Source organism: Falco rusticolus, chromosome 4 (assembly GCF_015220075.1).
Source record: "Falco rusticolus isolate bFalRus1 chromosome 4, bFalRus1.pri, whole genome shotgun sequence".
NCBI classification, from domain to species: Eukaryota; Metazoa; Chordata; class Aves; order Falconiformes; family Falconidae; genus Falco; species Falco rusticolus.
The window spans coordinates 56760801-56780117 of record NC_051190.1 but is presented as its reverse complement, the minus strand read 5'-3'; the positions used below and the strand labels follow the sequence as shown (position 1 = coordinate 56780117).

The 19317-nt window shown below is 43.4% G+C and overlaps 1 protein-coding gene across 1 annotated transcript in view; it reads right to left on the bottom strand.

Annotated features, from left to right (window-relative positions):
* LOC119147250 (sodium channel protein type 5 subunit alpha-like) overlaps nucleotides 1-19317 on the bottom strand; it is a 217113-nt gene that overhangs the window by 179664 nt on the left and 18132 nt on the right. The window lies entirely within an intron of this gene.

Genomic DNA, 19317 nt, shown 5'->3' with positions numbered 1-19317 from the left:
AAGCCACAAGACAAATCCAAGGGTGGAAGGTCCATTAATGGTTTTAAACACCAAGGTGCCATCTCTGACTGAGAAAATCCCTCAGCCGCAGAACGTGGGTGCGTGCAAGAAAGACTGCTTAGGTTTGCCCTATTTTCACACTCTTCCTAGGCTATCAGTCTGGAGAAACCTGACGTCTGACCTGATGTACTTTTGTCCTTACGTAGCACTAATGCGGACACAAGACAGCCTGCGCTGCCTTGGCCAAGGGCTTGATCTGCTGCCGACCCTGCGGCCAGGCTCAGCTTGTGCAGATGTGGAAGTGCAGAGAAGCAAAGTCAGTACCATACAGCTGCAGGTGCTCGAGATCTGCATCGCGCCCACCACCTGCTTCCAGCACTACAGAGCACGGGCTGAGTGACTACCTGTAACCTACCCAGACATTCCCTCTGCTGGAAAACTGGTGGCAGCCACCTCTGCACCACCTTCTCCATAGAGCCAAACAGAGATGGTGGAAGTACTTTACTGAGTTGGTAAGAGAAGGTGTGGAATGTCTTTCCTAAGTGCTGCAGTTTGCTTGATCACAGAAACTGAATCTTTACTAGAATATTCAGCATCCCCTCCTCAGACTTCCTTAAAGACTTCTGAAAGAAAGCATTCTGGCAACAGAACTCGTCAAAATTAAAAAAAAAAACAAACACCAAAAACAAACACAAACAAACTAGGGGATGGTGAGAGAGATGAAATAGCCAGAAAAATGTAATCAAAATGAGGTTTTAATTATTTTTTCTTTAAAAAGGGAATTAGTTTTTGTTTAAAGCTCTCTCTTATTAGAAAACTGAATCAATTTCAGACTGGTCAAAACCAGATCTTTTCAATTTTATCTGCAAATTCCAGAAAGGTAGCTGCCTAGGAAAAACTGGAAAATCCTACACAAAGGTCATTAGAACTTTGACTACTCTTTTATTTACTTTTCCCTAAGAAAATTACATTTTCCAGCATCCTTACATTGCAAAATCTTGACATGTTTTATCTTCATAATGTGTATAAGTTAAAGTTCCAGATTTTAACATCTGTATATATTTAGCCTAATTCTTTTTTAATTCCATACGCTTTCAGGAAATGGACAAGATAATTTTGTGGGTCTTTTCTATGCCTAATTTCTTTTAATCTATGAATTGCAAACATTTCTACAAATAGCCAGGGTTAGCCCAGATGTTTCTTAAAAGGGTGAGAAAGCACCACTACTTAAAAAGGGAAATCATCAATGACTGAACCAAAGAGCTGGAATGCCATTTCTTAAGAGATAATAGCTGTTGTGACTCACATTTTTACAATATGAGCCTAAATTTTTCCATTCCTCTCAGGCATATTTTTGAAGTACAAGGCTTCAAACACATTATTTCTGTGATATCACCATGCACAGAATGAACATTTCCCTCTTGCTTTGTCAGTTAACATCGGTTCTTGCTGATAAAAATGTACTGGTTATGTAAACAAAATGTGCATATGAAAATAAAGCCCCAAGATGCATATTTTCTATGGTATGGCAAGAAGTGAGAACGCTACAAACAAATAAGACATTGCTAGTGCCTGTATTTATTCAGAAAGATAAATGCTGTTTTCCATTACAGTTTTACCTTTACTGTCATAGGCTTCAGCCGCTCCAGCTGAGAAGACCTTTCAGGTTCTCAGAACGTGGCCTGTATGCCCTACAAGCCTTTCCCCGTGTCCCCGTGGGTGAGGGACCATCACCCAGAAGGCCACTTTGGGCACTAGGTTACCTGCAGGGGTGTATATACAGGTAAAGTGGGTCCTGCTCATCTCCAGTAGCTGCCCTCCTGCTTTTGCATGGCCTTTGCAGTCACAAACCACCACCTTAGCACCTACCACCTTATTGTGGCCCAAGATGATGACGTGAGCCAGCAGGGAGGTCCCACCCCCCAGAAGAAACAGGGAAAGCAGAGGGTGAGGTCCTTGCTGTGCACTACACCTCGTTGGACACTGTCTCCAGAGAAGTCACGGATTCTTGCACCTCCGTCTCCTGCTTGCACAACGGCACAGGAGTCTTGCCTGGCATAGCATCAAAGACGTGCGCGCATATATTTCAGACACTCAGCAATGATAATAAAGGAGCCAAGCTTGAACATCAACAATGTGAAAGGGGTGATCAAGGCTTAAAGGTTAGGTACCTCAGACGTGCTCGTCCTGAGTAGGATTGTATTCATTTAACCCTACTGACTTCCATAATGCTGCTCAAAGAAGCTGCTGCTGACCATGGGCTGGGGAGACGGACAGTAGCCCGTGACAGCAGGTATCTTTCCACTGCGGCTCTACTAGACTTAAATCTTACAAAATAACAATCAGGAGCCCTAAATTCTTTGGTTTAAGAAATGTTTGTGACTAAATATAGACTTTGCATTCCTAACTGCTGTGGTAGCAAAAACAGCCATAAGGATGGGTTTCTTTTAAGTGTTTGAGACTACATGGAGCACGGTCATCATTCACCCCCCACCCCCCCCATCTTTTCCATATAATCTCTTTGGCATTTTCCTTTGACCTGCAAAGCACAGCAAAACATGAAGATAATAGGCTAGGGAGATAAAGAACATAACAATGACACATATAATTTAATGTCACTGGCCTAGATTCACAAATTCTTATGCATAAATTTACACATATGCACAAACATTTTACCATATTTTAAAAGACTGCAAGGTGACATGGAATTGCATGGAAGTTTTATTCCAGCCAAGAAGTAATGGCTTCATGAAGAACTCCTGTTTTTAATTAAGATCAAATAAAGACCTTCTACACAAAGATACATAAAGATCAAGAGGCTAAAGGAGTCTAGGTGACTTAGTCTTCATAATTTTACTGACAATCAACAGGCAACCTTTGGAGACTTATTTCACTTATATTTATACCACACTTCACATTCCACAGCTAGGTGGTGTCATGGGAAATTTTCTTTTAAATGAAAAATTTCATTTGCTGTTAATATGCACGCTGAGGGTCTGTGAGCTCACATCAGTAGAAGGGTGAAGTGAATAATACAGTCCTTGAAATTTTATACAGCACATTCATTACTTCTGCTTAAACTGATATCTGGTTTGTTTCTTTTTTCCAACAGGCATAATTTTGTCAAGACCATAAATAATTATTTTTTTGTAGCGCACGTTCCTAACACATATAATCAGCCACATCTCCAGCTGGCGTAAATCAGCACAGCTCTACCCATCTCAGGGAAGTCACAGCAGCTGGGGAAGCGATCTGTTAGGACCAGAAATATTCAGATAGAAATGCTTTCTTGAAAGACAGTACATTCACACCAGAGCACGAACACCAGAAAGCGTGTAATTGAGGCTTTAAAGAATGGCCTAGAAGGTAACAAAGCTTGCAGGGAGCTGGAAAACCCTGGGTTTATTTGCAACACATGAAGGCGATCTGCAAATGCTTCTTTACCCAGAGACACCTTGTTGGGTAAGCTCAGAGTTGAAGGTGCAAAAAGGGGTGCTGGAGACATCAACACCTGCCGGGGACCAAGCAGGCTCCTGTGGCTGGCCCACAGGGGAAAGGTTTTGTATTCTACAAAAATCTGATGGAAACACTGTGATGTTTAGCTCTCAAAGGAGATCTCCTAGGAAAAGCACAGCATTGACATCAGCCCCAGACTGATGTGGGAGGAGCTGTGAGACAGTTCCTCTTGCTGCCCATGTCACAAGGCAAACCTGTGGGTTGACATGACACTGAATAACACAGACCTCCTAAAAGCAGCCCTGTTTGTTCGCCATGCATGCTGACTAAGGGCAGGCACACATAAGTAAGAGAACTCACTGCATTCACATCAGTGGGGGAAAAAAACAACACAAAATGTCCAAACCAAAATCTCAGAGTCACCAACCCACAAGCCTTTCCTCACAACCAGCAATGTCTACACTGTATCTTCTTTTAAATCCAGTTTAATGAGTTTTGCTGGCGTCTCTCTCATCAGAATCACGGCATTCTGACATTACCAATGACTTATTGATAAGATAAAGTCTTCAGAAAGCTAACATGTGTTACAAGGAAATGAATTCAGAAGATTTCATCCCGATATTGAAACAGTATTTGGGGATTACAAATGTTATGCCAAGAATTAAATGCTGGCACTAAGTCTTCTCTTATGATAAAATATATATTTTTAGTGAGCTAAAAATATTCTGCTTTCTTTGCAGGTGTTTTTATTTCAAATTATGCTGCAACCAAATGACATAAATAAGCAAGAGGGAAGCAGCACATTATAGTTACCAAAGCGCATCTCTATATTTTGCTGAAAATTATAATTCTCTGCACCCAACAGGTTTTCATGCCTATTTTAATTAACTAGAGATTGGCCTCAGTTATTTTACTATAAACTGCTCAGCCTTCAGATCCAGGGGAAAAATTATTCTCCTTTGCTACTCTGAACCAACAGAGCTTGCAAAGAGCTACCAAGAAAGAGGAATGTTTTCAGCTCAGGATGCAGTCACTAGTTTTTGAACAAGAAATAAGAAATCTACAGGAGAACTCCATGTTGTGCCAAATATAATATACACTGCTTACACCATTAGGTGGTTTGAATGCTCACATGAATAAAATATAACAAATCTGGTCCATTTTATTCACAGAGTGTTTTGTAAAGACATTCTAACGGATACAGGAAGTTGTAAAACGGATATTAAAATATGTTCTGAAGCCATTATGGGTTAGTTATCCTGCTGAAAGAAGGCAGGTTTTATGCTGGCCACCAAAAGCTTGGCTGCATGCTTCTAGGGGAGAGGGAGCCATGGCTGGAAAGCTGTCTGATGTATTACCCCAATGTTATAGGTAAGGCATCACTGATCCTCTCCTCCATTTAAGTTATGGAGACACATTTCATCAGCAGGGAAAACCAAGACTTATAAAAGCCATCACCAGAACTGGCATGCTCACATTAAAAAAAAATGGATGAAACTCTATAAGCAAAGCCAGGGCCTCTTTCACAATTTTAGCATTGAATTAAGAGGCAAACACGACGTAACAACTGAACTTCATTGCTAACCGTGAGCAGAGCAAAATAGGTTTTCCTTCTTTCAGGTGACAAAAAACAAAAAGAGGCCGAGGTGTAGGGCCAAGAAAATACTGGATGTGAAAGCTGGGAAAGACAGACTGAAGTCATGCAAAGTCAAGCAGTGGGAGGTGGCAGGTCCCCTCCCGCACCAGCAGATAGGCGAGCCAGCAGGTCCTGCCAAGTCTGCAGCATCAGCAGCACGCTGCTCCACAGCCACCATCCTTCACTGAACTCCACCCCATTCAGACTCCTACGGTACACCCAGCTTCCCATTCTTCTCCACCTCTATACCTTTCCTATTCATTAGCTGAGGAAACGATCGTATCCTCCCACCTACTTTATTCCAAGTCAACATAACCTTTCCACAAACCTCTCCCTGTCCACAGCGATAACCCTCAAGTGACACAGACATCAATCCCCTGTGATTTTGGCACAGCTACTTTATTCTCCTCTTTGTCCCACGCAATGCATCTCTGTCTATCATGGTGGGTTCCCCCGGACAAGGACACAGGGTCCCTCTTTGGTTTTGGATGGTGTGGGATGCTAATGGATCCCCAGCTACTGGCAGACATTTTCAGTGCTTTTGTAATAAAACACAAGGAGAAAAACAAAAAAGCACATTTTAGAAGTGCACTGGCAAAATTATCTTCCCTGGTAATGGAAGTGGAGCCTCACCCAGGGTAAATTGAACAGGGACCCTATCAGGGAATAGCTGGTTGCTGCTTGCTGGGGTATATTAGAAGATTTGATTCATTATTTAGTGCACTGTAAATGTGACAATACTATTTGGATGAAGCTAGTGGATCTTCCACGCTGATGGAAGAGATTCCCCTCCCCTGCCCCCGAGAGACAGAGAGAGATTATTGCTGTCCAAAGAGGAGGGATATTCTGCCCGTTTGCAATTGAAAACCGCCTGGGTTTGGTTGCCAAGTTTAGGAATCAGAGCTAAGGGCTTACATGGGCTCTGGGGGTGCAATCCTCAGCTCACGTCAGTCAAAGGGAATATTTTGTGTAACTGCAATAGGCAGTGGGTCAGACCCCTGGCGTCACAGAGACAGAATTATTTAATTTCTGTCATTCCTTTCAAATACATTTACTTCAGTGTCTCAGCGCAGCTTCATGGAAAAGACGCAATGGATGCTGGTGCCGACTGACAGCGGTTTGATTTGAATTACATAATGCTCTAAACCATTATGTAAATGAAGCTGACAGAAGCATGGAGGCAGAGAAGCCAGGGATTTTTCATTGGGTTTTTGCTTTTTTTTTTTTTTTTTTTTAATACCTAGTAGCCTTTAATGTTAGCACCAAGATTGCCGCCTTCTAGCTACTACATTTTGCTGGTAGGTTAGCTGGATTAAACTTTATTTCTCCTTATGCTAACTAAAACCTAAACTGCATCTAAGCAAATGATGGGGAGCATCTAAAGAGTGGTCAATGTGGATGATTTTAGAGGTGTATGAGTGAGTCACATTACCAGGAGTGGTTTTGGCTGTGTCCCACTGATGTCAATGAGACTCATGCTTTTGAGAACCCTGTGGCTCTCCTGAATATTTCCCTCCTTCTCCCCTGTATAATTTCCTCATCTTTTTTACATGGGAGAATTTTTCAGAGTAAATAACACATTGCACAAACAATTATTTTCCAAAAGTCATGACATTTTCTGTTAATTAGCAATAATATAATCATCCAAATAAAACTGCTGAGGACATTGCATTTACTAACAAGCTACATCCAAATATGCATTTGTGTCAACAACGCATGCTTGAGTGGTCGGTCATACTCAATTGGGCCTGAGGCACAGTGCACTGGAAGCATACAATAGTGGCCTAGTATCGCAAACCCTGTTGTGGCTTCTTGCTTAATTTAGCTTATGGGACCAAACAGTCAATGAGTAAACCAGAAAATAATACATCAAGTGGCCTGTGAAAGAGAAACATCTGATGATGGTATCAATGCAGGACATTTTCTAAATGGAAAATGCACTAGTTCTGTAATCTGGGAACTTGTTTGCACTTCCTGAAAGAAAAAAAAAACACTATTCCTAAAAATAACTTTATTATTAGTAACAGCAGAGATAAACAGCAATTGCACCAAGAAATCATCTAATATCTTGACCTTAATCCCCTCCTATATCCAGGCTTCTTTCTGCACTGGACACCCACAATAATATACGAATACTGGGGGCAAGGTAAGAGCCACCAAATGACACTATGTCTAGGGTCCAAAAATGATACAGAAATGACTGTGCTGCCTCAACATTCAGATTTTTTCCCCCTTTTCCAAGACAATTTCAGCTGAAAATAAAAACATGACAAGAACATGAAAGGCTTTGGTCAGGTCTCCTAATTTTTAATCTGCCATGTACAGGGCTAATAATTCAAGTACTGCCTGCTCCTCTATACATTCACTTGAATCTTTATCCATCTTGCAGTATAGTTCCTCAGCTTAGATGGGTCAAATAAAGTATTGTAGAAAATTTTGGCTAAAAAAATATATGTATTAGATATGCAACTCTTGTGAAATAGCCTCATACTCAGGACAGAATGAATCCAATAAAATCTAGCTTCTCTGATGCATTCGAATAGAATAGCCAAACCAAAGAAATGCAGGATGTTAGATACGCAGGGAGAAGTAGACACTGTTAGGACATGAGTCATCTCTCCTGTTTTGCATGTCTACTTCACTGAGATAAAACTCTGCTTCAGACCCCAGTGAAGGTCCTGACAGTTCAGTCTGTGGGACACCTAAATTTAGGTGTTGATAGATACCTGTAGGTACCTGTGAACTGAGTGTCTATGCTTGCATGTCTGCATTTCTCTGACAGAGCAGGGGCACCTGGACTGAAATCTGTCCCCCCAAAATTCAAACCATTCTGGAATACGAGCTTTTCCTCTGCTCAATTCTTCTCAGACAAAAAGGGACCTGCTACCTGCAAATGCGTGGTGGTGAAGGGATGGAGTATGGGACTGTCCCACTCCAGCAAGTGGCAAACTTAATACTTCTACAACAGCTTTCCAGTGCCCACAATTTCTTCGCAACAAGAAGTATAGATCTTCAGTTTCAACAAATGGCATATGTTTAATTAGTTAATTACAACCACATTGTTCCCAGAAATATGATCACCCAGGTTATCCTGACACTCTCAGACTCACTATGGACTCACAAATCTGGAAAAAAAAATAATTCTGTCTTATATTTTGTTTCTGCAAATGAAAGGGATATTTGAGATCCAGACTATGCTGATACATGGGCAAAAGTTGTTTTGGGCTAGTGTTTTTAAAAGCACATTGAAATATGTGCTGGTGGCATCCATGAATCCTAGAGGACCACAACAAAACAACCCAAAAAAAGAGCTGAAAATGCACAATCATCCTAGTTCACAGCCAATTTCCTACTCACTTCTTGGGCTTGTCTTGCAGTTTATGTCAAAGCATATAGTGATTTTAAAAGCAGAACAAGTGGGATGGCACAGTTCCTCTCTTCCCACACAAATGTTTAGCCTGGCTCCAAAATATGCTTCCCTGACTCTATTTCCCTTCCAGAAATACTCCCAAAACTTGTAGTGCTAACTCCAGAAAAGCTGTTTGGAATCCCAGATCTTTCCTGCCCATCTTTACTGCCAGAGAGAGAAATGTAAGGGGTTAAGAGGCAAATTTGGATGATATTTCACAGATTCCCCTCATCCATGTCTCCCGGATATATTTCACAGTCTCCAAGGGCCTAATAGCCATCCTTTACATAGGATGGTTGTGTATTAGGTCCCCTTTATCTAATAACTATCTATGGTGGGCTAATCCAGTCTGAGGAGGGGGGCGGTTAGAGAGCAGCTTGGTGGGCACCTGGCAGCCAGACAAGGCTAACCCATCCCACCATCCTTTGTGGAAACTGTGCTTGCTTACTCGATCTCCAAGTCAGTGAGCTGCAAAGAAGTTACAGATGATGTCCTGGTCACAGCAGACCAAATTGCAGCTTTGTACTGCAGCCTTGGGCTTCAGCATGAGTTCTCCTACCTCCCCTTTCCACACACCCCCTGAAGGGATGGAGCTGGCAAAAAGAGCTGTGTTAAATGCTGTCACAAAACACAAAAAAGCCTGTCAGCCAGCCCTTAGGTCCAAGCAAGAAGAACATCTTAGCTTGAAAGATCAGGCCATTAAAAGCATTACTGATCCTCTCAGTTCTTACAATTTATAATATTCCCAGATGAATCTAAATTAAACTGAAGATTCACATTAAGAATGTAATGGGAAATCCCACTCCACATACTTAACATTTACTCTCACAGTGGCTAACAAGAATAAGATAGTCCAGGACAGAGTTCTGTTGGTTTACCTTAACTCCTTCTCCTTACACACCCGAAGCAGAAACATCTCGGTGCCTGGTCTACTTGTATCTATTATTGCAGGTCTGTATGGCCTGACAGCACAGACATCACTGCATCCATTTCACTCTGTGCACACTGCAACGATCCCAAGAACTGGTGGTTTAAGTGTGCTTTGCTTTCTGCTGCCTGGTACAGGTAGGCAGCAGAGATACAGGTCCTGCTCTCCAAGTCCTTCTGATGTGGCTAGTGATGCCACCAGCTCTGGCCATCTCATACCTCACTCATCACCTCCTGCTCCCTGCCCTGGCAAACCCAGACTGGATTTGTCTTTCCAAAAATGCCTCCAGACCCAGTGCCAGGACTGTTCACCACGCTGACCCCGTTCCTTGCTTGTTCTCACACCTCTGTCTTCATTTGGAAGCTCTGACTTAAGCTAACATGACTACAAACCAAATAGAAATGTTTTACTGCGCATGTCTAAAAATAGAATCACAATCATCTATGCTTCCGTTACTTTAAAACTAAATTTATCAAGAGATTATTCTTCCGTGAGGTTTAGCACACGAGAAGTCTTATGTTTTAAAGTTCAATCATTTCACAGTTATTTATGAGCAGAAAATCTTACGGATTAATTTTATAAAGAAGCACAACCAGCTTGGGGATCAGATCTTCTTTTGGTGTAAATGGTCAGAATAATTCTGCAGCCCATCAAGACAGGTTTTGGCTTTTTTTTTTTTTTTTAATGTTGTTTGCCATGTTCACAGATAATGTGTAGCTGAGCACCAATACAATAAAATATAAGGGTAATAATTCTATTTCAGAAAAATCTTCCAAGTAACAGATAAGATGCCTATGACTGAATAAGGAGAAAGAAAAAACACATATATTTCACCTGTGGGGTTTTTTTTTAGTTTAGTTTCTACACTAGACAGTTCTTTGAGTGCAATTGATTTTGTAGTTTCCTCTGTAGTTTCCAATTAATCATTCTCCCTCTTTGTGAAGACGTTTTACACAAAAACAGGAGACAGGAAAACATTTTAAAATAGGAAAATGTGCTTATAAAACCACAAGACTGGCATGGATACGCAGAAGCGCAGGTTCTGTATGAAGCCACCCTTTGGAGAGGGAAGGAGAGCAGTGCTGCCTGCCGTATGTAGCAGCTGACTGCAAATTTCCTATTGAAACTCTTTCTATAGAAAAATGCTTTTCCAATAGAGAAGCATTTTAGTAAAGAGCATCTACTTTGAGATACAAATTTCTTTCTACAACAAAGAAGCCTCCAAACTGAAAAGGGAACAGATTTCTCAGAGAAAATAACTTTTTTCCTTTCTTTTCTTGTTTTTTTTTTTGGGGTGGTGGGGGGAGGGGGATACTTTCTCTCCAAGAATGATGGAAAACAGGCAAAAAATCACCCTAATCACATCTCGTTGCTGGTTCTCCCACTGTCTCAACAACCTTCTGCTTCTGTTTTTAAAGTATATGAAAAAATTTGGAACTTCAGATAGTCATTTTGGTCCCAGTATAAAAATGTATTTTAAAATTATTCAGGTTTGGCCAGACAAATGACATCTTTTCAAAACATCTATCAATAAATGGGACCATACCTATTCAAAACCATAAAAACATGCTTTTCTTTTAAAAATAATCATTAGAATCTCATCCAAGCATAAACCTTTTGACTGAGGACAAGGATCTTTTGGAGCTTTGAATGAGTAACAATGGGATTATTACAAAAATAAATAAAAGATGAGCAAGCTGCCACTTAAGCTATGGATTTCCCACTGCAACAGCTTCAAAACTTTCTTGAAACACAACAAATTAAAAAGAAAAGGGAGGCAGACGATAAGGCTCTGTCTAACTGATAGCATGAAAACATCAAGCACTTTGATTCAGATTAATAAATAATGATGGCGTGTTATCCAGGAAACAGTGCAATGCCAAGTCTGTTTGATCTCAGACCAACTGTTGGGTAAAAGTATTCTGAAACGCTCTCTTGGGCAAATGGGCCAGTTGCATCTCATCTCTGGGACTTTGATTATTTAAATGGGGGTTTTATTAAAAGAAGAAATGTCATCCTAGAAGAAATTTTATACCATATCACCTTCCTAAGGGCAAACTCAAGCTTTACTTCACTTATTTGGGAGGCTGGGGTAAGAGGAGTGGGGGAGCTCAGAGCATCCTCTGTTATTGCCCACCTACCTCCTAAATCAAGATGGAAGCAATGGGAAAAGAAGAAAAGAGGGAGACTTGTGAGCCCTGTCCCTTGCATTTCAGGACTGTCCCAGAAAAGCCAGGAAATCATCCTCCCTGCAGTTCCCATAGCAAGAGTTGCGAACCCCCAGGAGCATCTCTTCGTCCTCAGCCCTGCACAAGGAGCATTACTCTTATTTCATGGCTGGGAGCACATGTCAGCCTGGCTTAGGTGCACAGGGATGTTGAACATTCAGTGCCCCAACACACGGAGTGGACAACAATGTCCTCAGCACCCCTGGAGCCTTCTCCTAAGGTGGCTGCATGGCTGAGACGGCATGTGGTATGAGGAGGCTTTCTGGATGGACCAGCTAGAAAGTCTCCTCTGGCTCCAGCTGCCATATAACCCCTTCTGTTGCAAGCTGTGGCTCCAAGCCTGACTCCAACCCCTAAAGGACACCCCGAGGCTGACAGATGAGCTTATTGCAGTCCACTTTCAGACGGCAGAAATCGCTGCTTTCCCCCAGATCAGTCTGCCACAACCCACTTTATTTCCAAAGGAAAGTCCATCATCTTTCAGGCTAGCGCTCCCATTTCATACCCAACTCTTCTACAGCACAGTTCTCTCCCTGTCCTCGAAAATTACTAAAAAACCTCTAAGTTTACAAACATGCATTTCCCAGGCAGGTGCTTCTGGACCTGCTCACTTTTTTTCAGTATAGTCATTCCCCCCATGAAACACCCCACTGGACACATGGCTCTTTCCCTACCAAACAGGGCTTCAGCAGCCTGAGAGCTCAGCTGAAAAAAAACCCCAAGCACTAATGCAGGAAGCGTAAAGAGATCTGATAAATGCTCCAAAGCTTCATCTTCCAATAAACATATGAACTATAGCAACTGCCAAGAATTATGACTGCATGACATTACATCCAGCTCCTTGCTCTTATTAAAAAGTGAGCACGGGTACCCGATGTGCAGATGGGCAGTGCCACACAATCTGCTCTGCTCCACACTCTGTTTTAATGGATGCTCATAGGTGGTCACAAAGCCAAAGTTCTCATCTTAGCACGTGAACTCTGCAAACAGCTGCTTTTACGGTTTGCTGTGTTAAACGGCCTGAAGTGAGGGATTTGGGACTTTCTGTCCATTTTTGTATGCTCTGAAATGAGATGCCTTCCAGTCTCCTTCCTCCTACAGAGAATAGAACAGACACTGATCTCTAGTTTTAAATAGAGAAAGGCAATTTGCACATTTTTTGTAACTGAAACTTAATATTTTTGGAAAACACTGAACTGATGAGCTGCTTTTTACCTGCAAAGCATGACAAGTGACAACGTCAGATCTTCAGAAGAGTAGCAAGATCACCAAGATATGCGATGTTAAACTGGAGAGATCACATCTAGCAAGATGAGGATTGTTTCACATTCATAACCTCTGATTTGACAAAGTGTCAGTTTAGTAGGTATTGGCTGTATGGTTATCAAGATCTTTGTGTGATCACACTAGCAGCACTTGCCCTCAGTTCTCATAGCTAATAACAAAGAAATGATGTTTTGGAGACTGTTAACATTAAACTGATTTTAGTCTATCAAAAAATTTTGGCTCTATTAGCTGCAACCCTGAGCTGTAAGAAAAATATTCTGTGCCTTTTTAATAATAGTCCTGACCTATGTAACCTGAAATTTCCAAAACTACATCTGATCCAAGTGGGATAGGGGGGCAAAGAGGGATACTGAAAGAGCTGTAGGCAAGAAAAGTTTGAATTCGGCATCTTCTAAAAACACTGCCAAGTCTTACTGTGCTGCAGGGTCCACAATCAAGATGCACTGCCAGTGTCAAAGTTGCATCCCCCAGATTTCACTTCTGGAAATATACTTCAGTCTTGTTCACCCTCACTCTGAGTAGTAGCACTATGAGTCTTTGTTGAGACTGCTCAGATTTTCCCCTTGCTTTTATACATGTTGTTCCTTGGTGTGCTTCTTAACAGAAATAGGGCAGCATAATTTATTAGAAGTGATGGTATTTTGATCTGTGACCATCAATAAGTCTGTGGCATTCAGACCAAACACTATTATCAAGACATCCATTGAACTGGAAACAGCATTAGAGAAGAGACAGCTAACCCAGCGTTAATCAAGACTTGCTGTTCTTCCAGTATCTGAATATTGCCATCAGGCTTTCTGACAATACCAAACCTCTGGCAATTCCAGGCGATCACACACTGATTTATTCAGGTGGTCACGTAGACAGGTGACTTGTGATACTGCGCTACAAGGATTACATCCCAGATTGACAGTTAACTTAATCATTTCTAGGGCTATGCACAGAGTCCAATGTTCACATCAGATTTTGCATGTCAAGATTCAAGAAACTGCAAATAAATAAGCATCTAGTCACAAATTTGTCTTGCTCTACCAGCAGTAGAAATTAGACAAGGTACAGTATACATTTGGAGACCAGCCCAGTCTCCTGAAGAAGCCCTTTAGCAGTCTAGTGAAAATCACCGGTATAACCAGCATGTTTGCCTCTCTGCCTGACCACAAGACTCTACCAAGTTACAGTCCCAGCTAAAACTTTAGTTCAGCCAGCATCTACAGGCTTTTAAATCTGGAGCTCAGGTTGCAGTTGTGATGGTCAGCTCTAAGAACAGCATCCCCATCACCATTCTGCACAAAGAAATTGCAAGCCTGGCTCTTTCCGCCTTTCTTAATATTTATGCATCTGGTCTGGCAACATCCATCATCAGGGTAGCCTTAGTAGGTGCCTGAGAGGGATGAAATAATAGCAGTTGCAAAAATGAGGCACAAGACGGATGGGAATAAGGAGGGTGGGAGGGGGCTAGTATCGGGAGTCTTTCAGAGTTAGGTTATATGAGGCTGTATCTCTTGCAGCAAAGGAAGAAAACACACCACCACAAATTAGCAACAAAGGGAAACAAAGAGTCTGAGCTGCTTTCAGCGAGGGTGGGAGAGGGGTGGGAGAAGCATTTGGCAGGACCTTGTACAGAGTATACATTGCTGAGGAATCAAGGCCTGGGTAGAGGCATAAAGTACTTTGCAAGGCATCCTGCGACCTTTAGGCGTGGGCAGTGGCATGCCCCTGGACAGCACAGTGTGCACCCCAGTCTGCCATAAATCAACCCCACAAACATGGGGGGCAAAGCTATCCATCCCCAGCTGCCTCTGGAGAGCAGTTTGCCAAAAGCCAGCATTTCCACGCTCCCCGGGAGGAGAGGAAATGTCAGGCTTCAGCCAGGAAACTGTTTTATGACCCCAAGCCATTTTCTGGCTACGGTAGGAGATGGTGGGGGTCCCCCCAGCTGCACACCTGACGTAGCCAGGGTGAAGGTGGCTTGGTCCCTCCGGGACAGCAGGCTCACAGGTAGCGACCCTCTTGAGTGCAGTGCTTCATTATACACACCAGATTAATCCCCTCCTCCCAGACTTCTCCAAGACGGAACTTGGCTGAATTTTTGCTGCATTTTGCTGCATAGTCAGGGGCTTTAGATTAACACAGACAACAAAGCAAATTACTAATCCTGAAGACTGGGCATAGTACCAAGTGTTCCTTCACGATATTAAGTGCCCAGCTGAAGGGGAAGGGCAGGGAGGGATTTTCAAGTGCACACAAACTTTTTGAGCCTCTGAACTGAAGCCCAGCCCCAAAAATTCCTGTTGCTATTTTTCATTCTTTGACAGTAGCACCCAGAGGCCCCGTATGAAATTGCTTTGCAGCTAAGCACAGGACAAACTGAACGAAGGGCAGGAAGGTGTGGAGTGATTTGCCTCTTCCACCAGCAAGATGGAAGGGATCCCAGTTCTCCCAGACTTTGCCCAGCAGCCCATGCTCTGCCTCCCCGTGCAAGAAGTGCAGGGGCACAACGAGCTGGGGTGAGACACATTCAGAGGTTTGAAAATCCAAGCAAACACCAGATGAAACTTCTTCCTCGGCAGGTGTGAACATAATCTGGTGTCTATCACCTCAAACAACCATGTTGCCCACCAGCTCTTCCCAGTTCCTCCAAATAGAGTTCAAAGCACTGATTTTGAGCCATAAAACCTCTTCTCCCTGAGGGTACTTAGAAGATACTAGACCTCAAGCACTACAGGTGCAGTCTCTCCAGGCCGTTGTCTGGAGCTCATTCCCCATCCTGCTCTGGAGAGCAGCCTTGTGGGCTCCAGCAATGCTTGTAAGTCAGGCATGTCCTGATGGCTGAGGCGATGGGGGTATCAGAGGAGCAGGAGTGTGGGAGGAGCGCCGTAGCCCAGCTGGCTCACTGGATTTGTGTGTGTGGGAGGCAGGTGTGTCTGCTTGAGAATTTGTACCCTCTTTGCTACACAAACAGGAACACCGAAAACTGAGCTAGAAACGCCAGGATAACCCAGAACCCCAAATCTTAGCTTCATACTTTTCCTTCACATTTCAAAATCCATGTCCCAGAACATGCCTTTATTTAGCCTGAAATTAAATTCCAAGTCTTAATAACCTTCACAGGCTTTAGCTATTTTCCTTCTTGCAACTGAGGCTGGCTTCCATCCCAGCACCCTTCTCTCAGATGAAAGGCTCCATTAAACCCAACCCCTGTTCCGGCACTCCTCCTGGATCACGGGATCATGATTAACAGAGTTTGCTCTCAGATGTGCACAGGGATCAAAGGGTCATCAGCTTTGTTGTACATGCAAAGTGGCAACCTCTTATCTGGACACCAAGCACAGCACCTCGTGGACTTCCCCACCTCCCAGAGTCTGGATTTATGAGCTGAGCTGGCAGCTTCTAGACAGAAAAATGATGCCCATTGCAAAAGGTGCTGATCAAATATGTATTCATGGCTGTGATGAGCACAGCCTCATAACCTTGATCAACTGAAATATTTCCATGTTCAGATCTAGGCTGAGGAGAAGCAGCAAAGTCCTCATCAGCTGCTCAAGGATTCAGAAGGACCAACTTGTTGGCTTGCCTTACAGCCCATCAACAAACCGTGCCTAGTCCATGGGGCTTGTCTCCTGGCAGGGAAATCCTGCTTTGGGCAAGCGGGTGTTCAGATGTGGGTAACCAGGAGTCACTCCTCACACATACACAACAGATTCCAGCAGCTGAGACAAGGGAATGATGCCACATCAGTGGGGTGACCACATTCAATATTGCAGGTGTAATGTAAATCAACAGTCAGAAGAAAGGAGAGCAGCATTTCTGTATGTGCTGCATCACTTGCAAATAGATACTCAGAGCTTCTAGTATTAACTATCGCAGATGCTGAAAAACCAGAATGTACAGAGGACATAGCACTAGTCCTTGCACTAGATTTTTTTTTCCCTTTTTAGCCTAGTTTTCTGAGGAAAAAAAGCTTATCTGATCATGCTGTCTGTCTTTTAATCCCCTCTAATAACTTTCGAATCCATTGCCCAATTTCAACCACACTTGAGACAGAAGTAGGCATTTCAGATGATACATTAAACACCCACTCATCCTATAGAAATGAAGAGCTAAGTAAAATAAATCAATGGTAGTTAGTGTGCCCGCTAGGGTGTAGCTCCAACCCCTTACCCGTTCTGAGAGATGACAGTCAGCATGTCAATCGGTTTAGGGATGCAAATGAATCCTCAGTAAGCCGTGGCACACACTGCCACTTCACCCCACAAGTGGTCAGGAAGAGACTACAGGCTTGAAAGGGCAAGTTAAAGATAAACGAGCTAGATCCACAGGAAATGATGCTGAATTAGTTTTGCTACTCGCAAAGCAACAGGAGCTTTATTTATCCCGTCCAAGGGCAGTAACCTTAGAAAAGCAGAATCAGTGTGGCTGTGCAGGGATTAATGTTGGGGCTTCGTCTCTTATCCTTTTCCGCCTTGAAATGGTAAAGTCTAAAACTTAGCTCCTGAAGAAAGAGGAGGAAAACAACACTGATAAGGTGAATCGATCCCCTAAAGCAACACCCTGCGGAACAGTGAGACCATGAAAGATGTTCAGCTCTCCTTGAGGGCGTTCAGTTCTCATTTTGGTTCAGGGATAGCAACTTCATGCAAAGCCTCTGACCAGGGTGGTAAAGCAGCAGGGAAAGACTCCCACAGGAGCCTGATTGTCGGGCTAAAATCCTACTCTCCTGAGAAGCAGCATATGGTACATGAGAGCTGCAAAAGCAGCCTCTGAATTTACACACCCTTTCAGCTTTATTTCCCTGACTACATGAACCACCTCGTAGATCTGCACCTAGAAACGGAACCTTGCTATCTTAGCAGGAGGTCTTGTGCACACACACACAACGTGCTGAAAGCAAGTTTTAAGCCAGGAGCAGAAATACATCCCAAACCCACGTGCCCTCGCTACAAATGGGTGCAGACAAGCACCAGACTAACAGAACTTTTTCCCACATGGCGAGCTCAACGTGTTTCAAAGCTTCCACACACAAAAAAATAATCTAGCTCAGCTGCTATATATCATGAAAATGGCTGATGCGCCCAGCACACTGGCAGACTGCCCGGCTACCAGCTGTGGTCTGATTTCTAACCCTGCTAAAAACAGAGATCTGCCAGTGGACACAGTACATCAGAAAGTGCAGAAAACAACGCCTGCCTTCGGATGTGCCTGTGAAACCGCTACCACGGCCAACGCGATGCACACAACACTGTAGGCAACACTTTAGGCAGCTGGGCTATCTTCCCTGTGGCTAGCAATGACCTGGCATCCTGGAAGTCAGTAGGAAAACTCCACCCTGGGTTCTGCCTTGAGGGCAAGAAGTTCAAAGGACTCCCAGACTGGCCTGTGGCCAGACTGAGGAGTGTTTAACCGGGTGCCTGTAAGAGGCATTTCAGACATTCCCATAAAAATGCCATTTCCATGTAAGTCCTACACAGGCAGGCTTGTTCCTCTCCTCTCCCAGTCAAGGAATGCAGCAATTATGCCCACAATGGGAGGTCATCTTCCCGCTCAGCAGCCAAGCTGCTTTCCCATCAGCCAAGCCCTGGTTCTGGAGGCAGCTCTCACCTCAATATCAGCGCCTGACAGGCAAACCAGAGCTGCTGGCTTTGAAAATGAGAAGGACGAGGTACAATTTAGATGACTGGGAGGCCAAACTAGACCTGGAATTGTTTTTTGCGGTTGGCCGGTGCAGATCTGAAAGGTCCATGATCTCTAGATACCTTGTGCTCTGTCCTTCTCTCCTGCCCACGTGAACACTTCCCAGGCAGCTGGTAGACACCCAGTCCTAGAATAAGGATTGGTACTATCTTAACTACAGCAAAGTGAACCTCAGCTGTAGCGTGATAGGTGTCTTCTAAGTACTGCTAGGAATATAGTAGATAATACCACCACTTGAGGCTTGACTTAGCACTTGGTCTTGATCAACACCCAATTCAGAGGAGGTGGGAAAAAAAGTGTGACAGCGATGTCATTTCATGCCTTCACCATTTCCCCTACTTGTTAAAGAGTAGTATATCTGCACAGGTGGTAACTGGTGCCTAACTTATGAGTCAACTTATGAGCTGCAGCTCCCAAGGCTCACGGGTTTATTGTGAGTGCAACAAATAGCCTTGGGTGTGCAGCATTTGTTGTGACAAGCTGGAAGAAGCCCATGGATCAGATGGTGAAGCTGTTCTTCCTACTAGCAGGTACACTTGTCTTCTCTGCTGAACCAGCAGTGCACCTTCTTCTCCTTTTGCCCTTAACTTCTCCTCCTTTTTGACTACTTTTAAAATATTTTACAGATGTCGTGTGCTCATGGCTAATCTCTCTAACACACTTTGAGCAGTTTTGTTGAGTC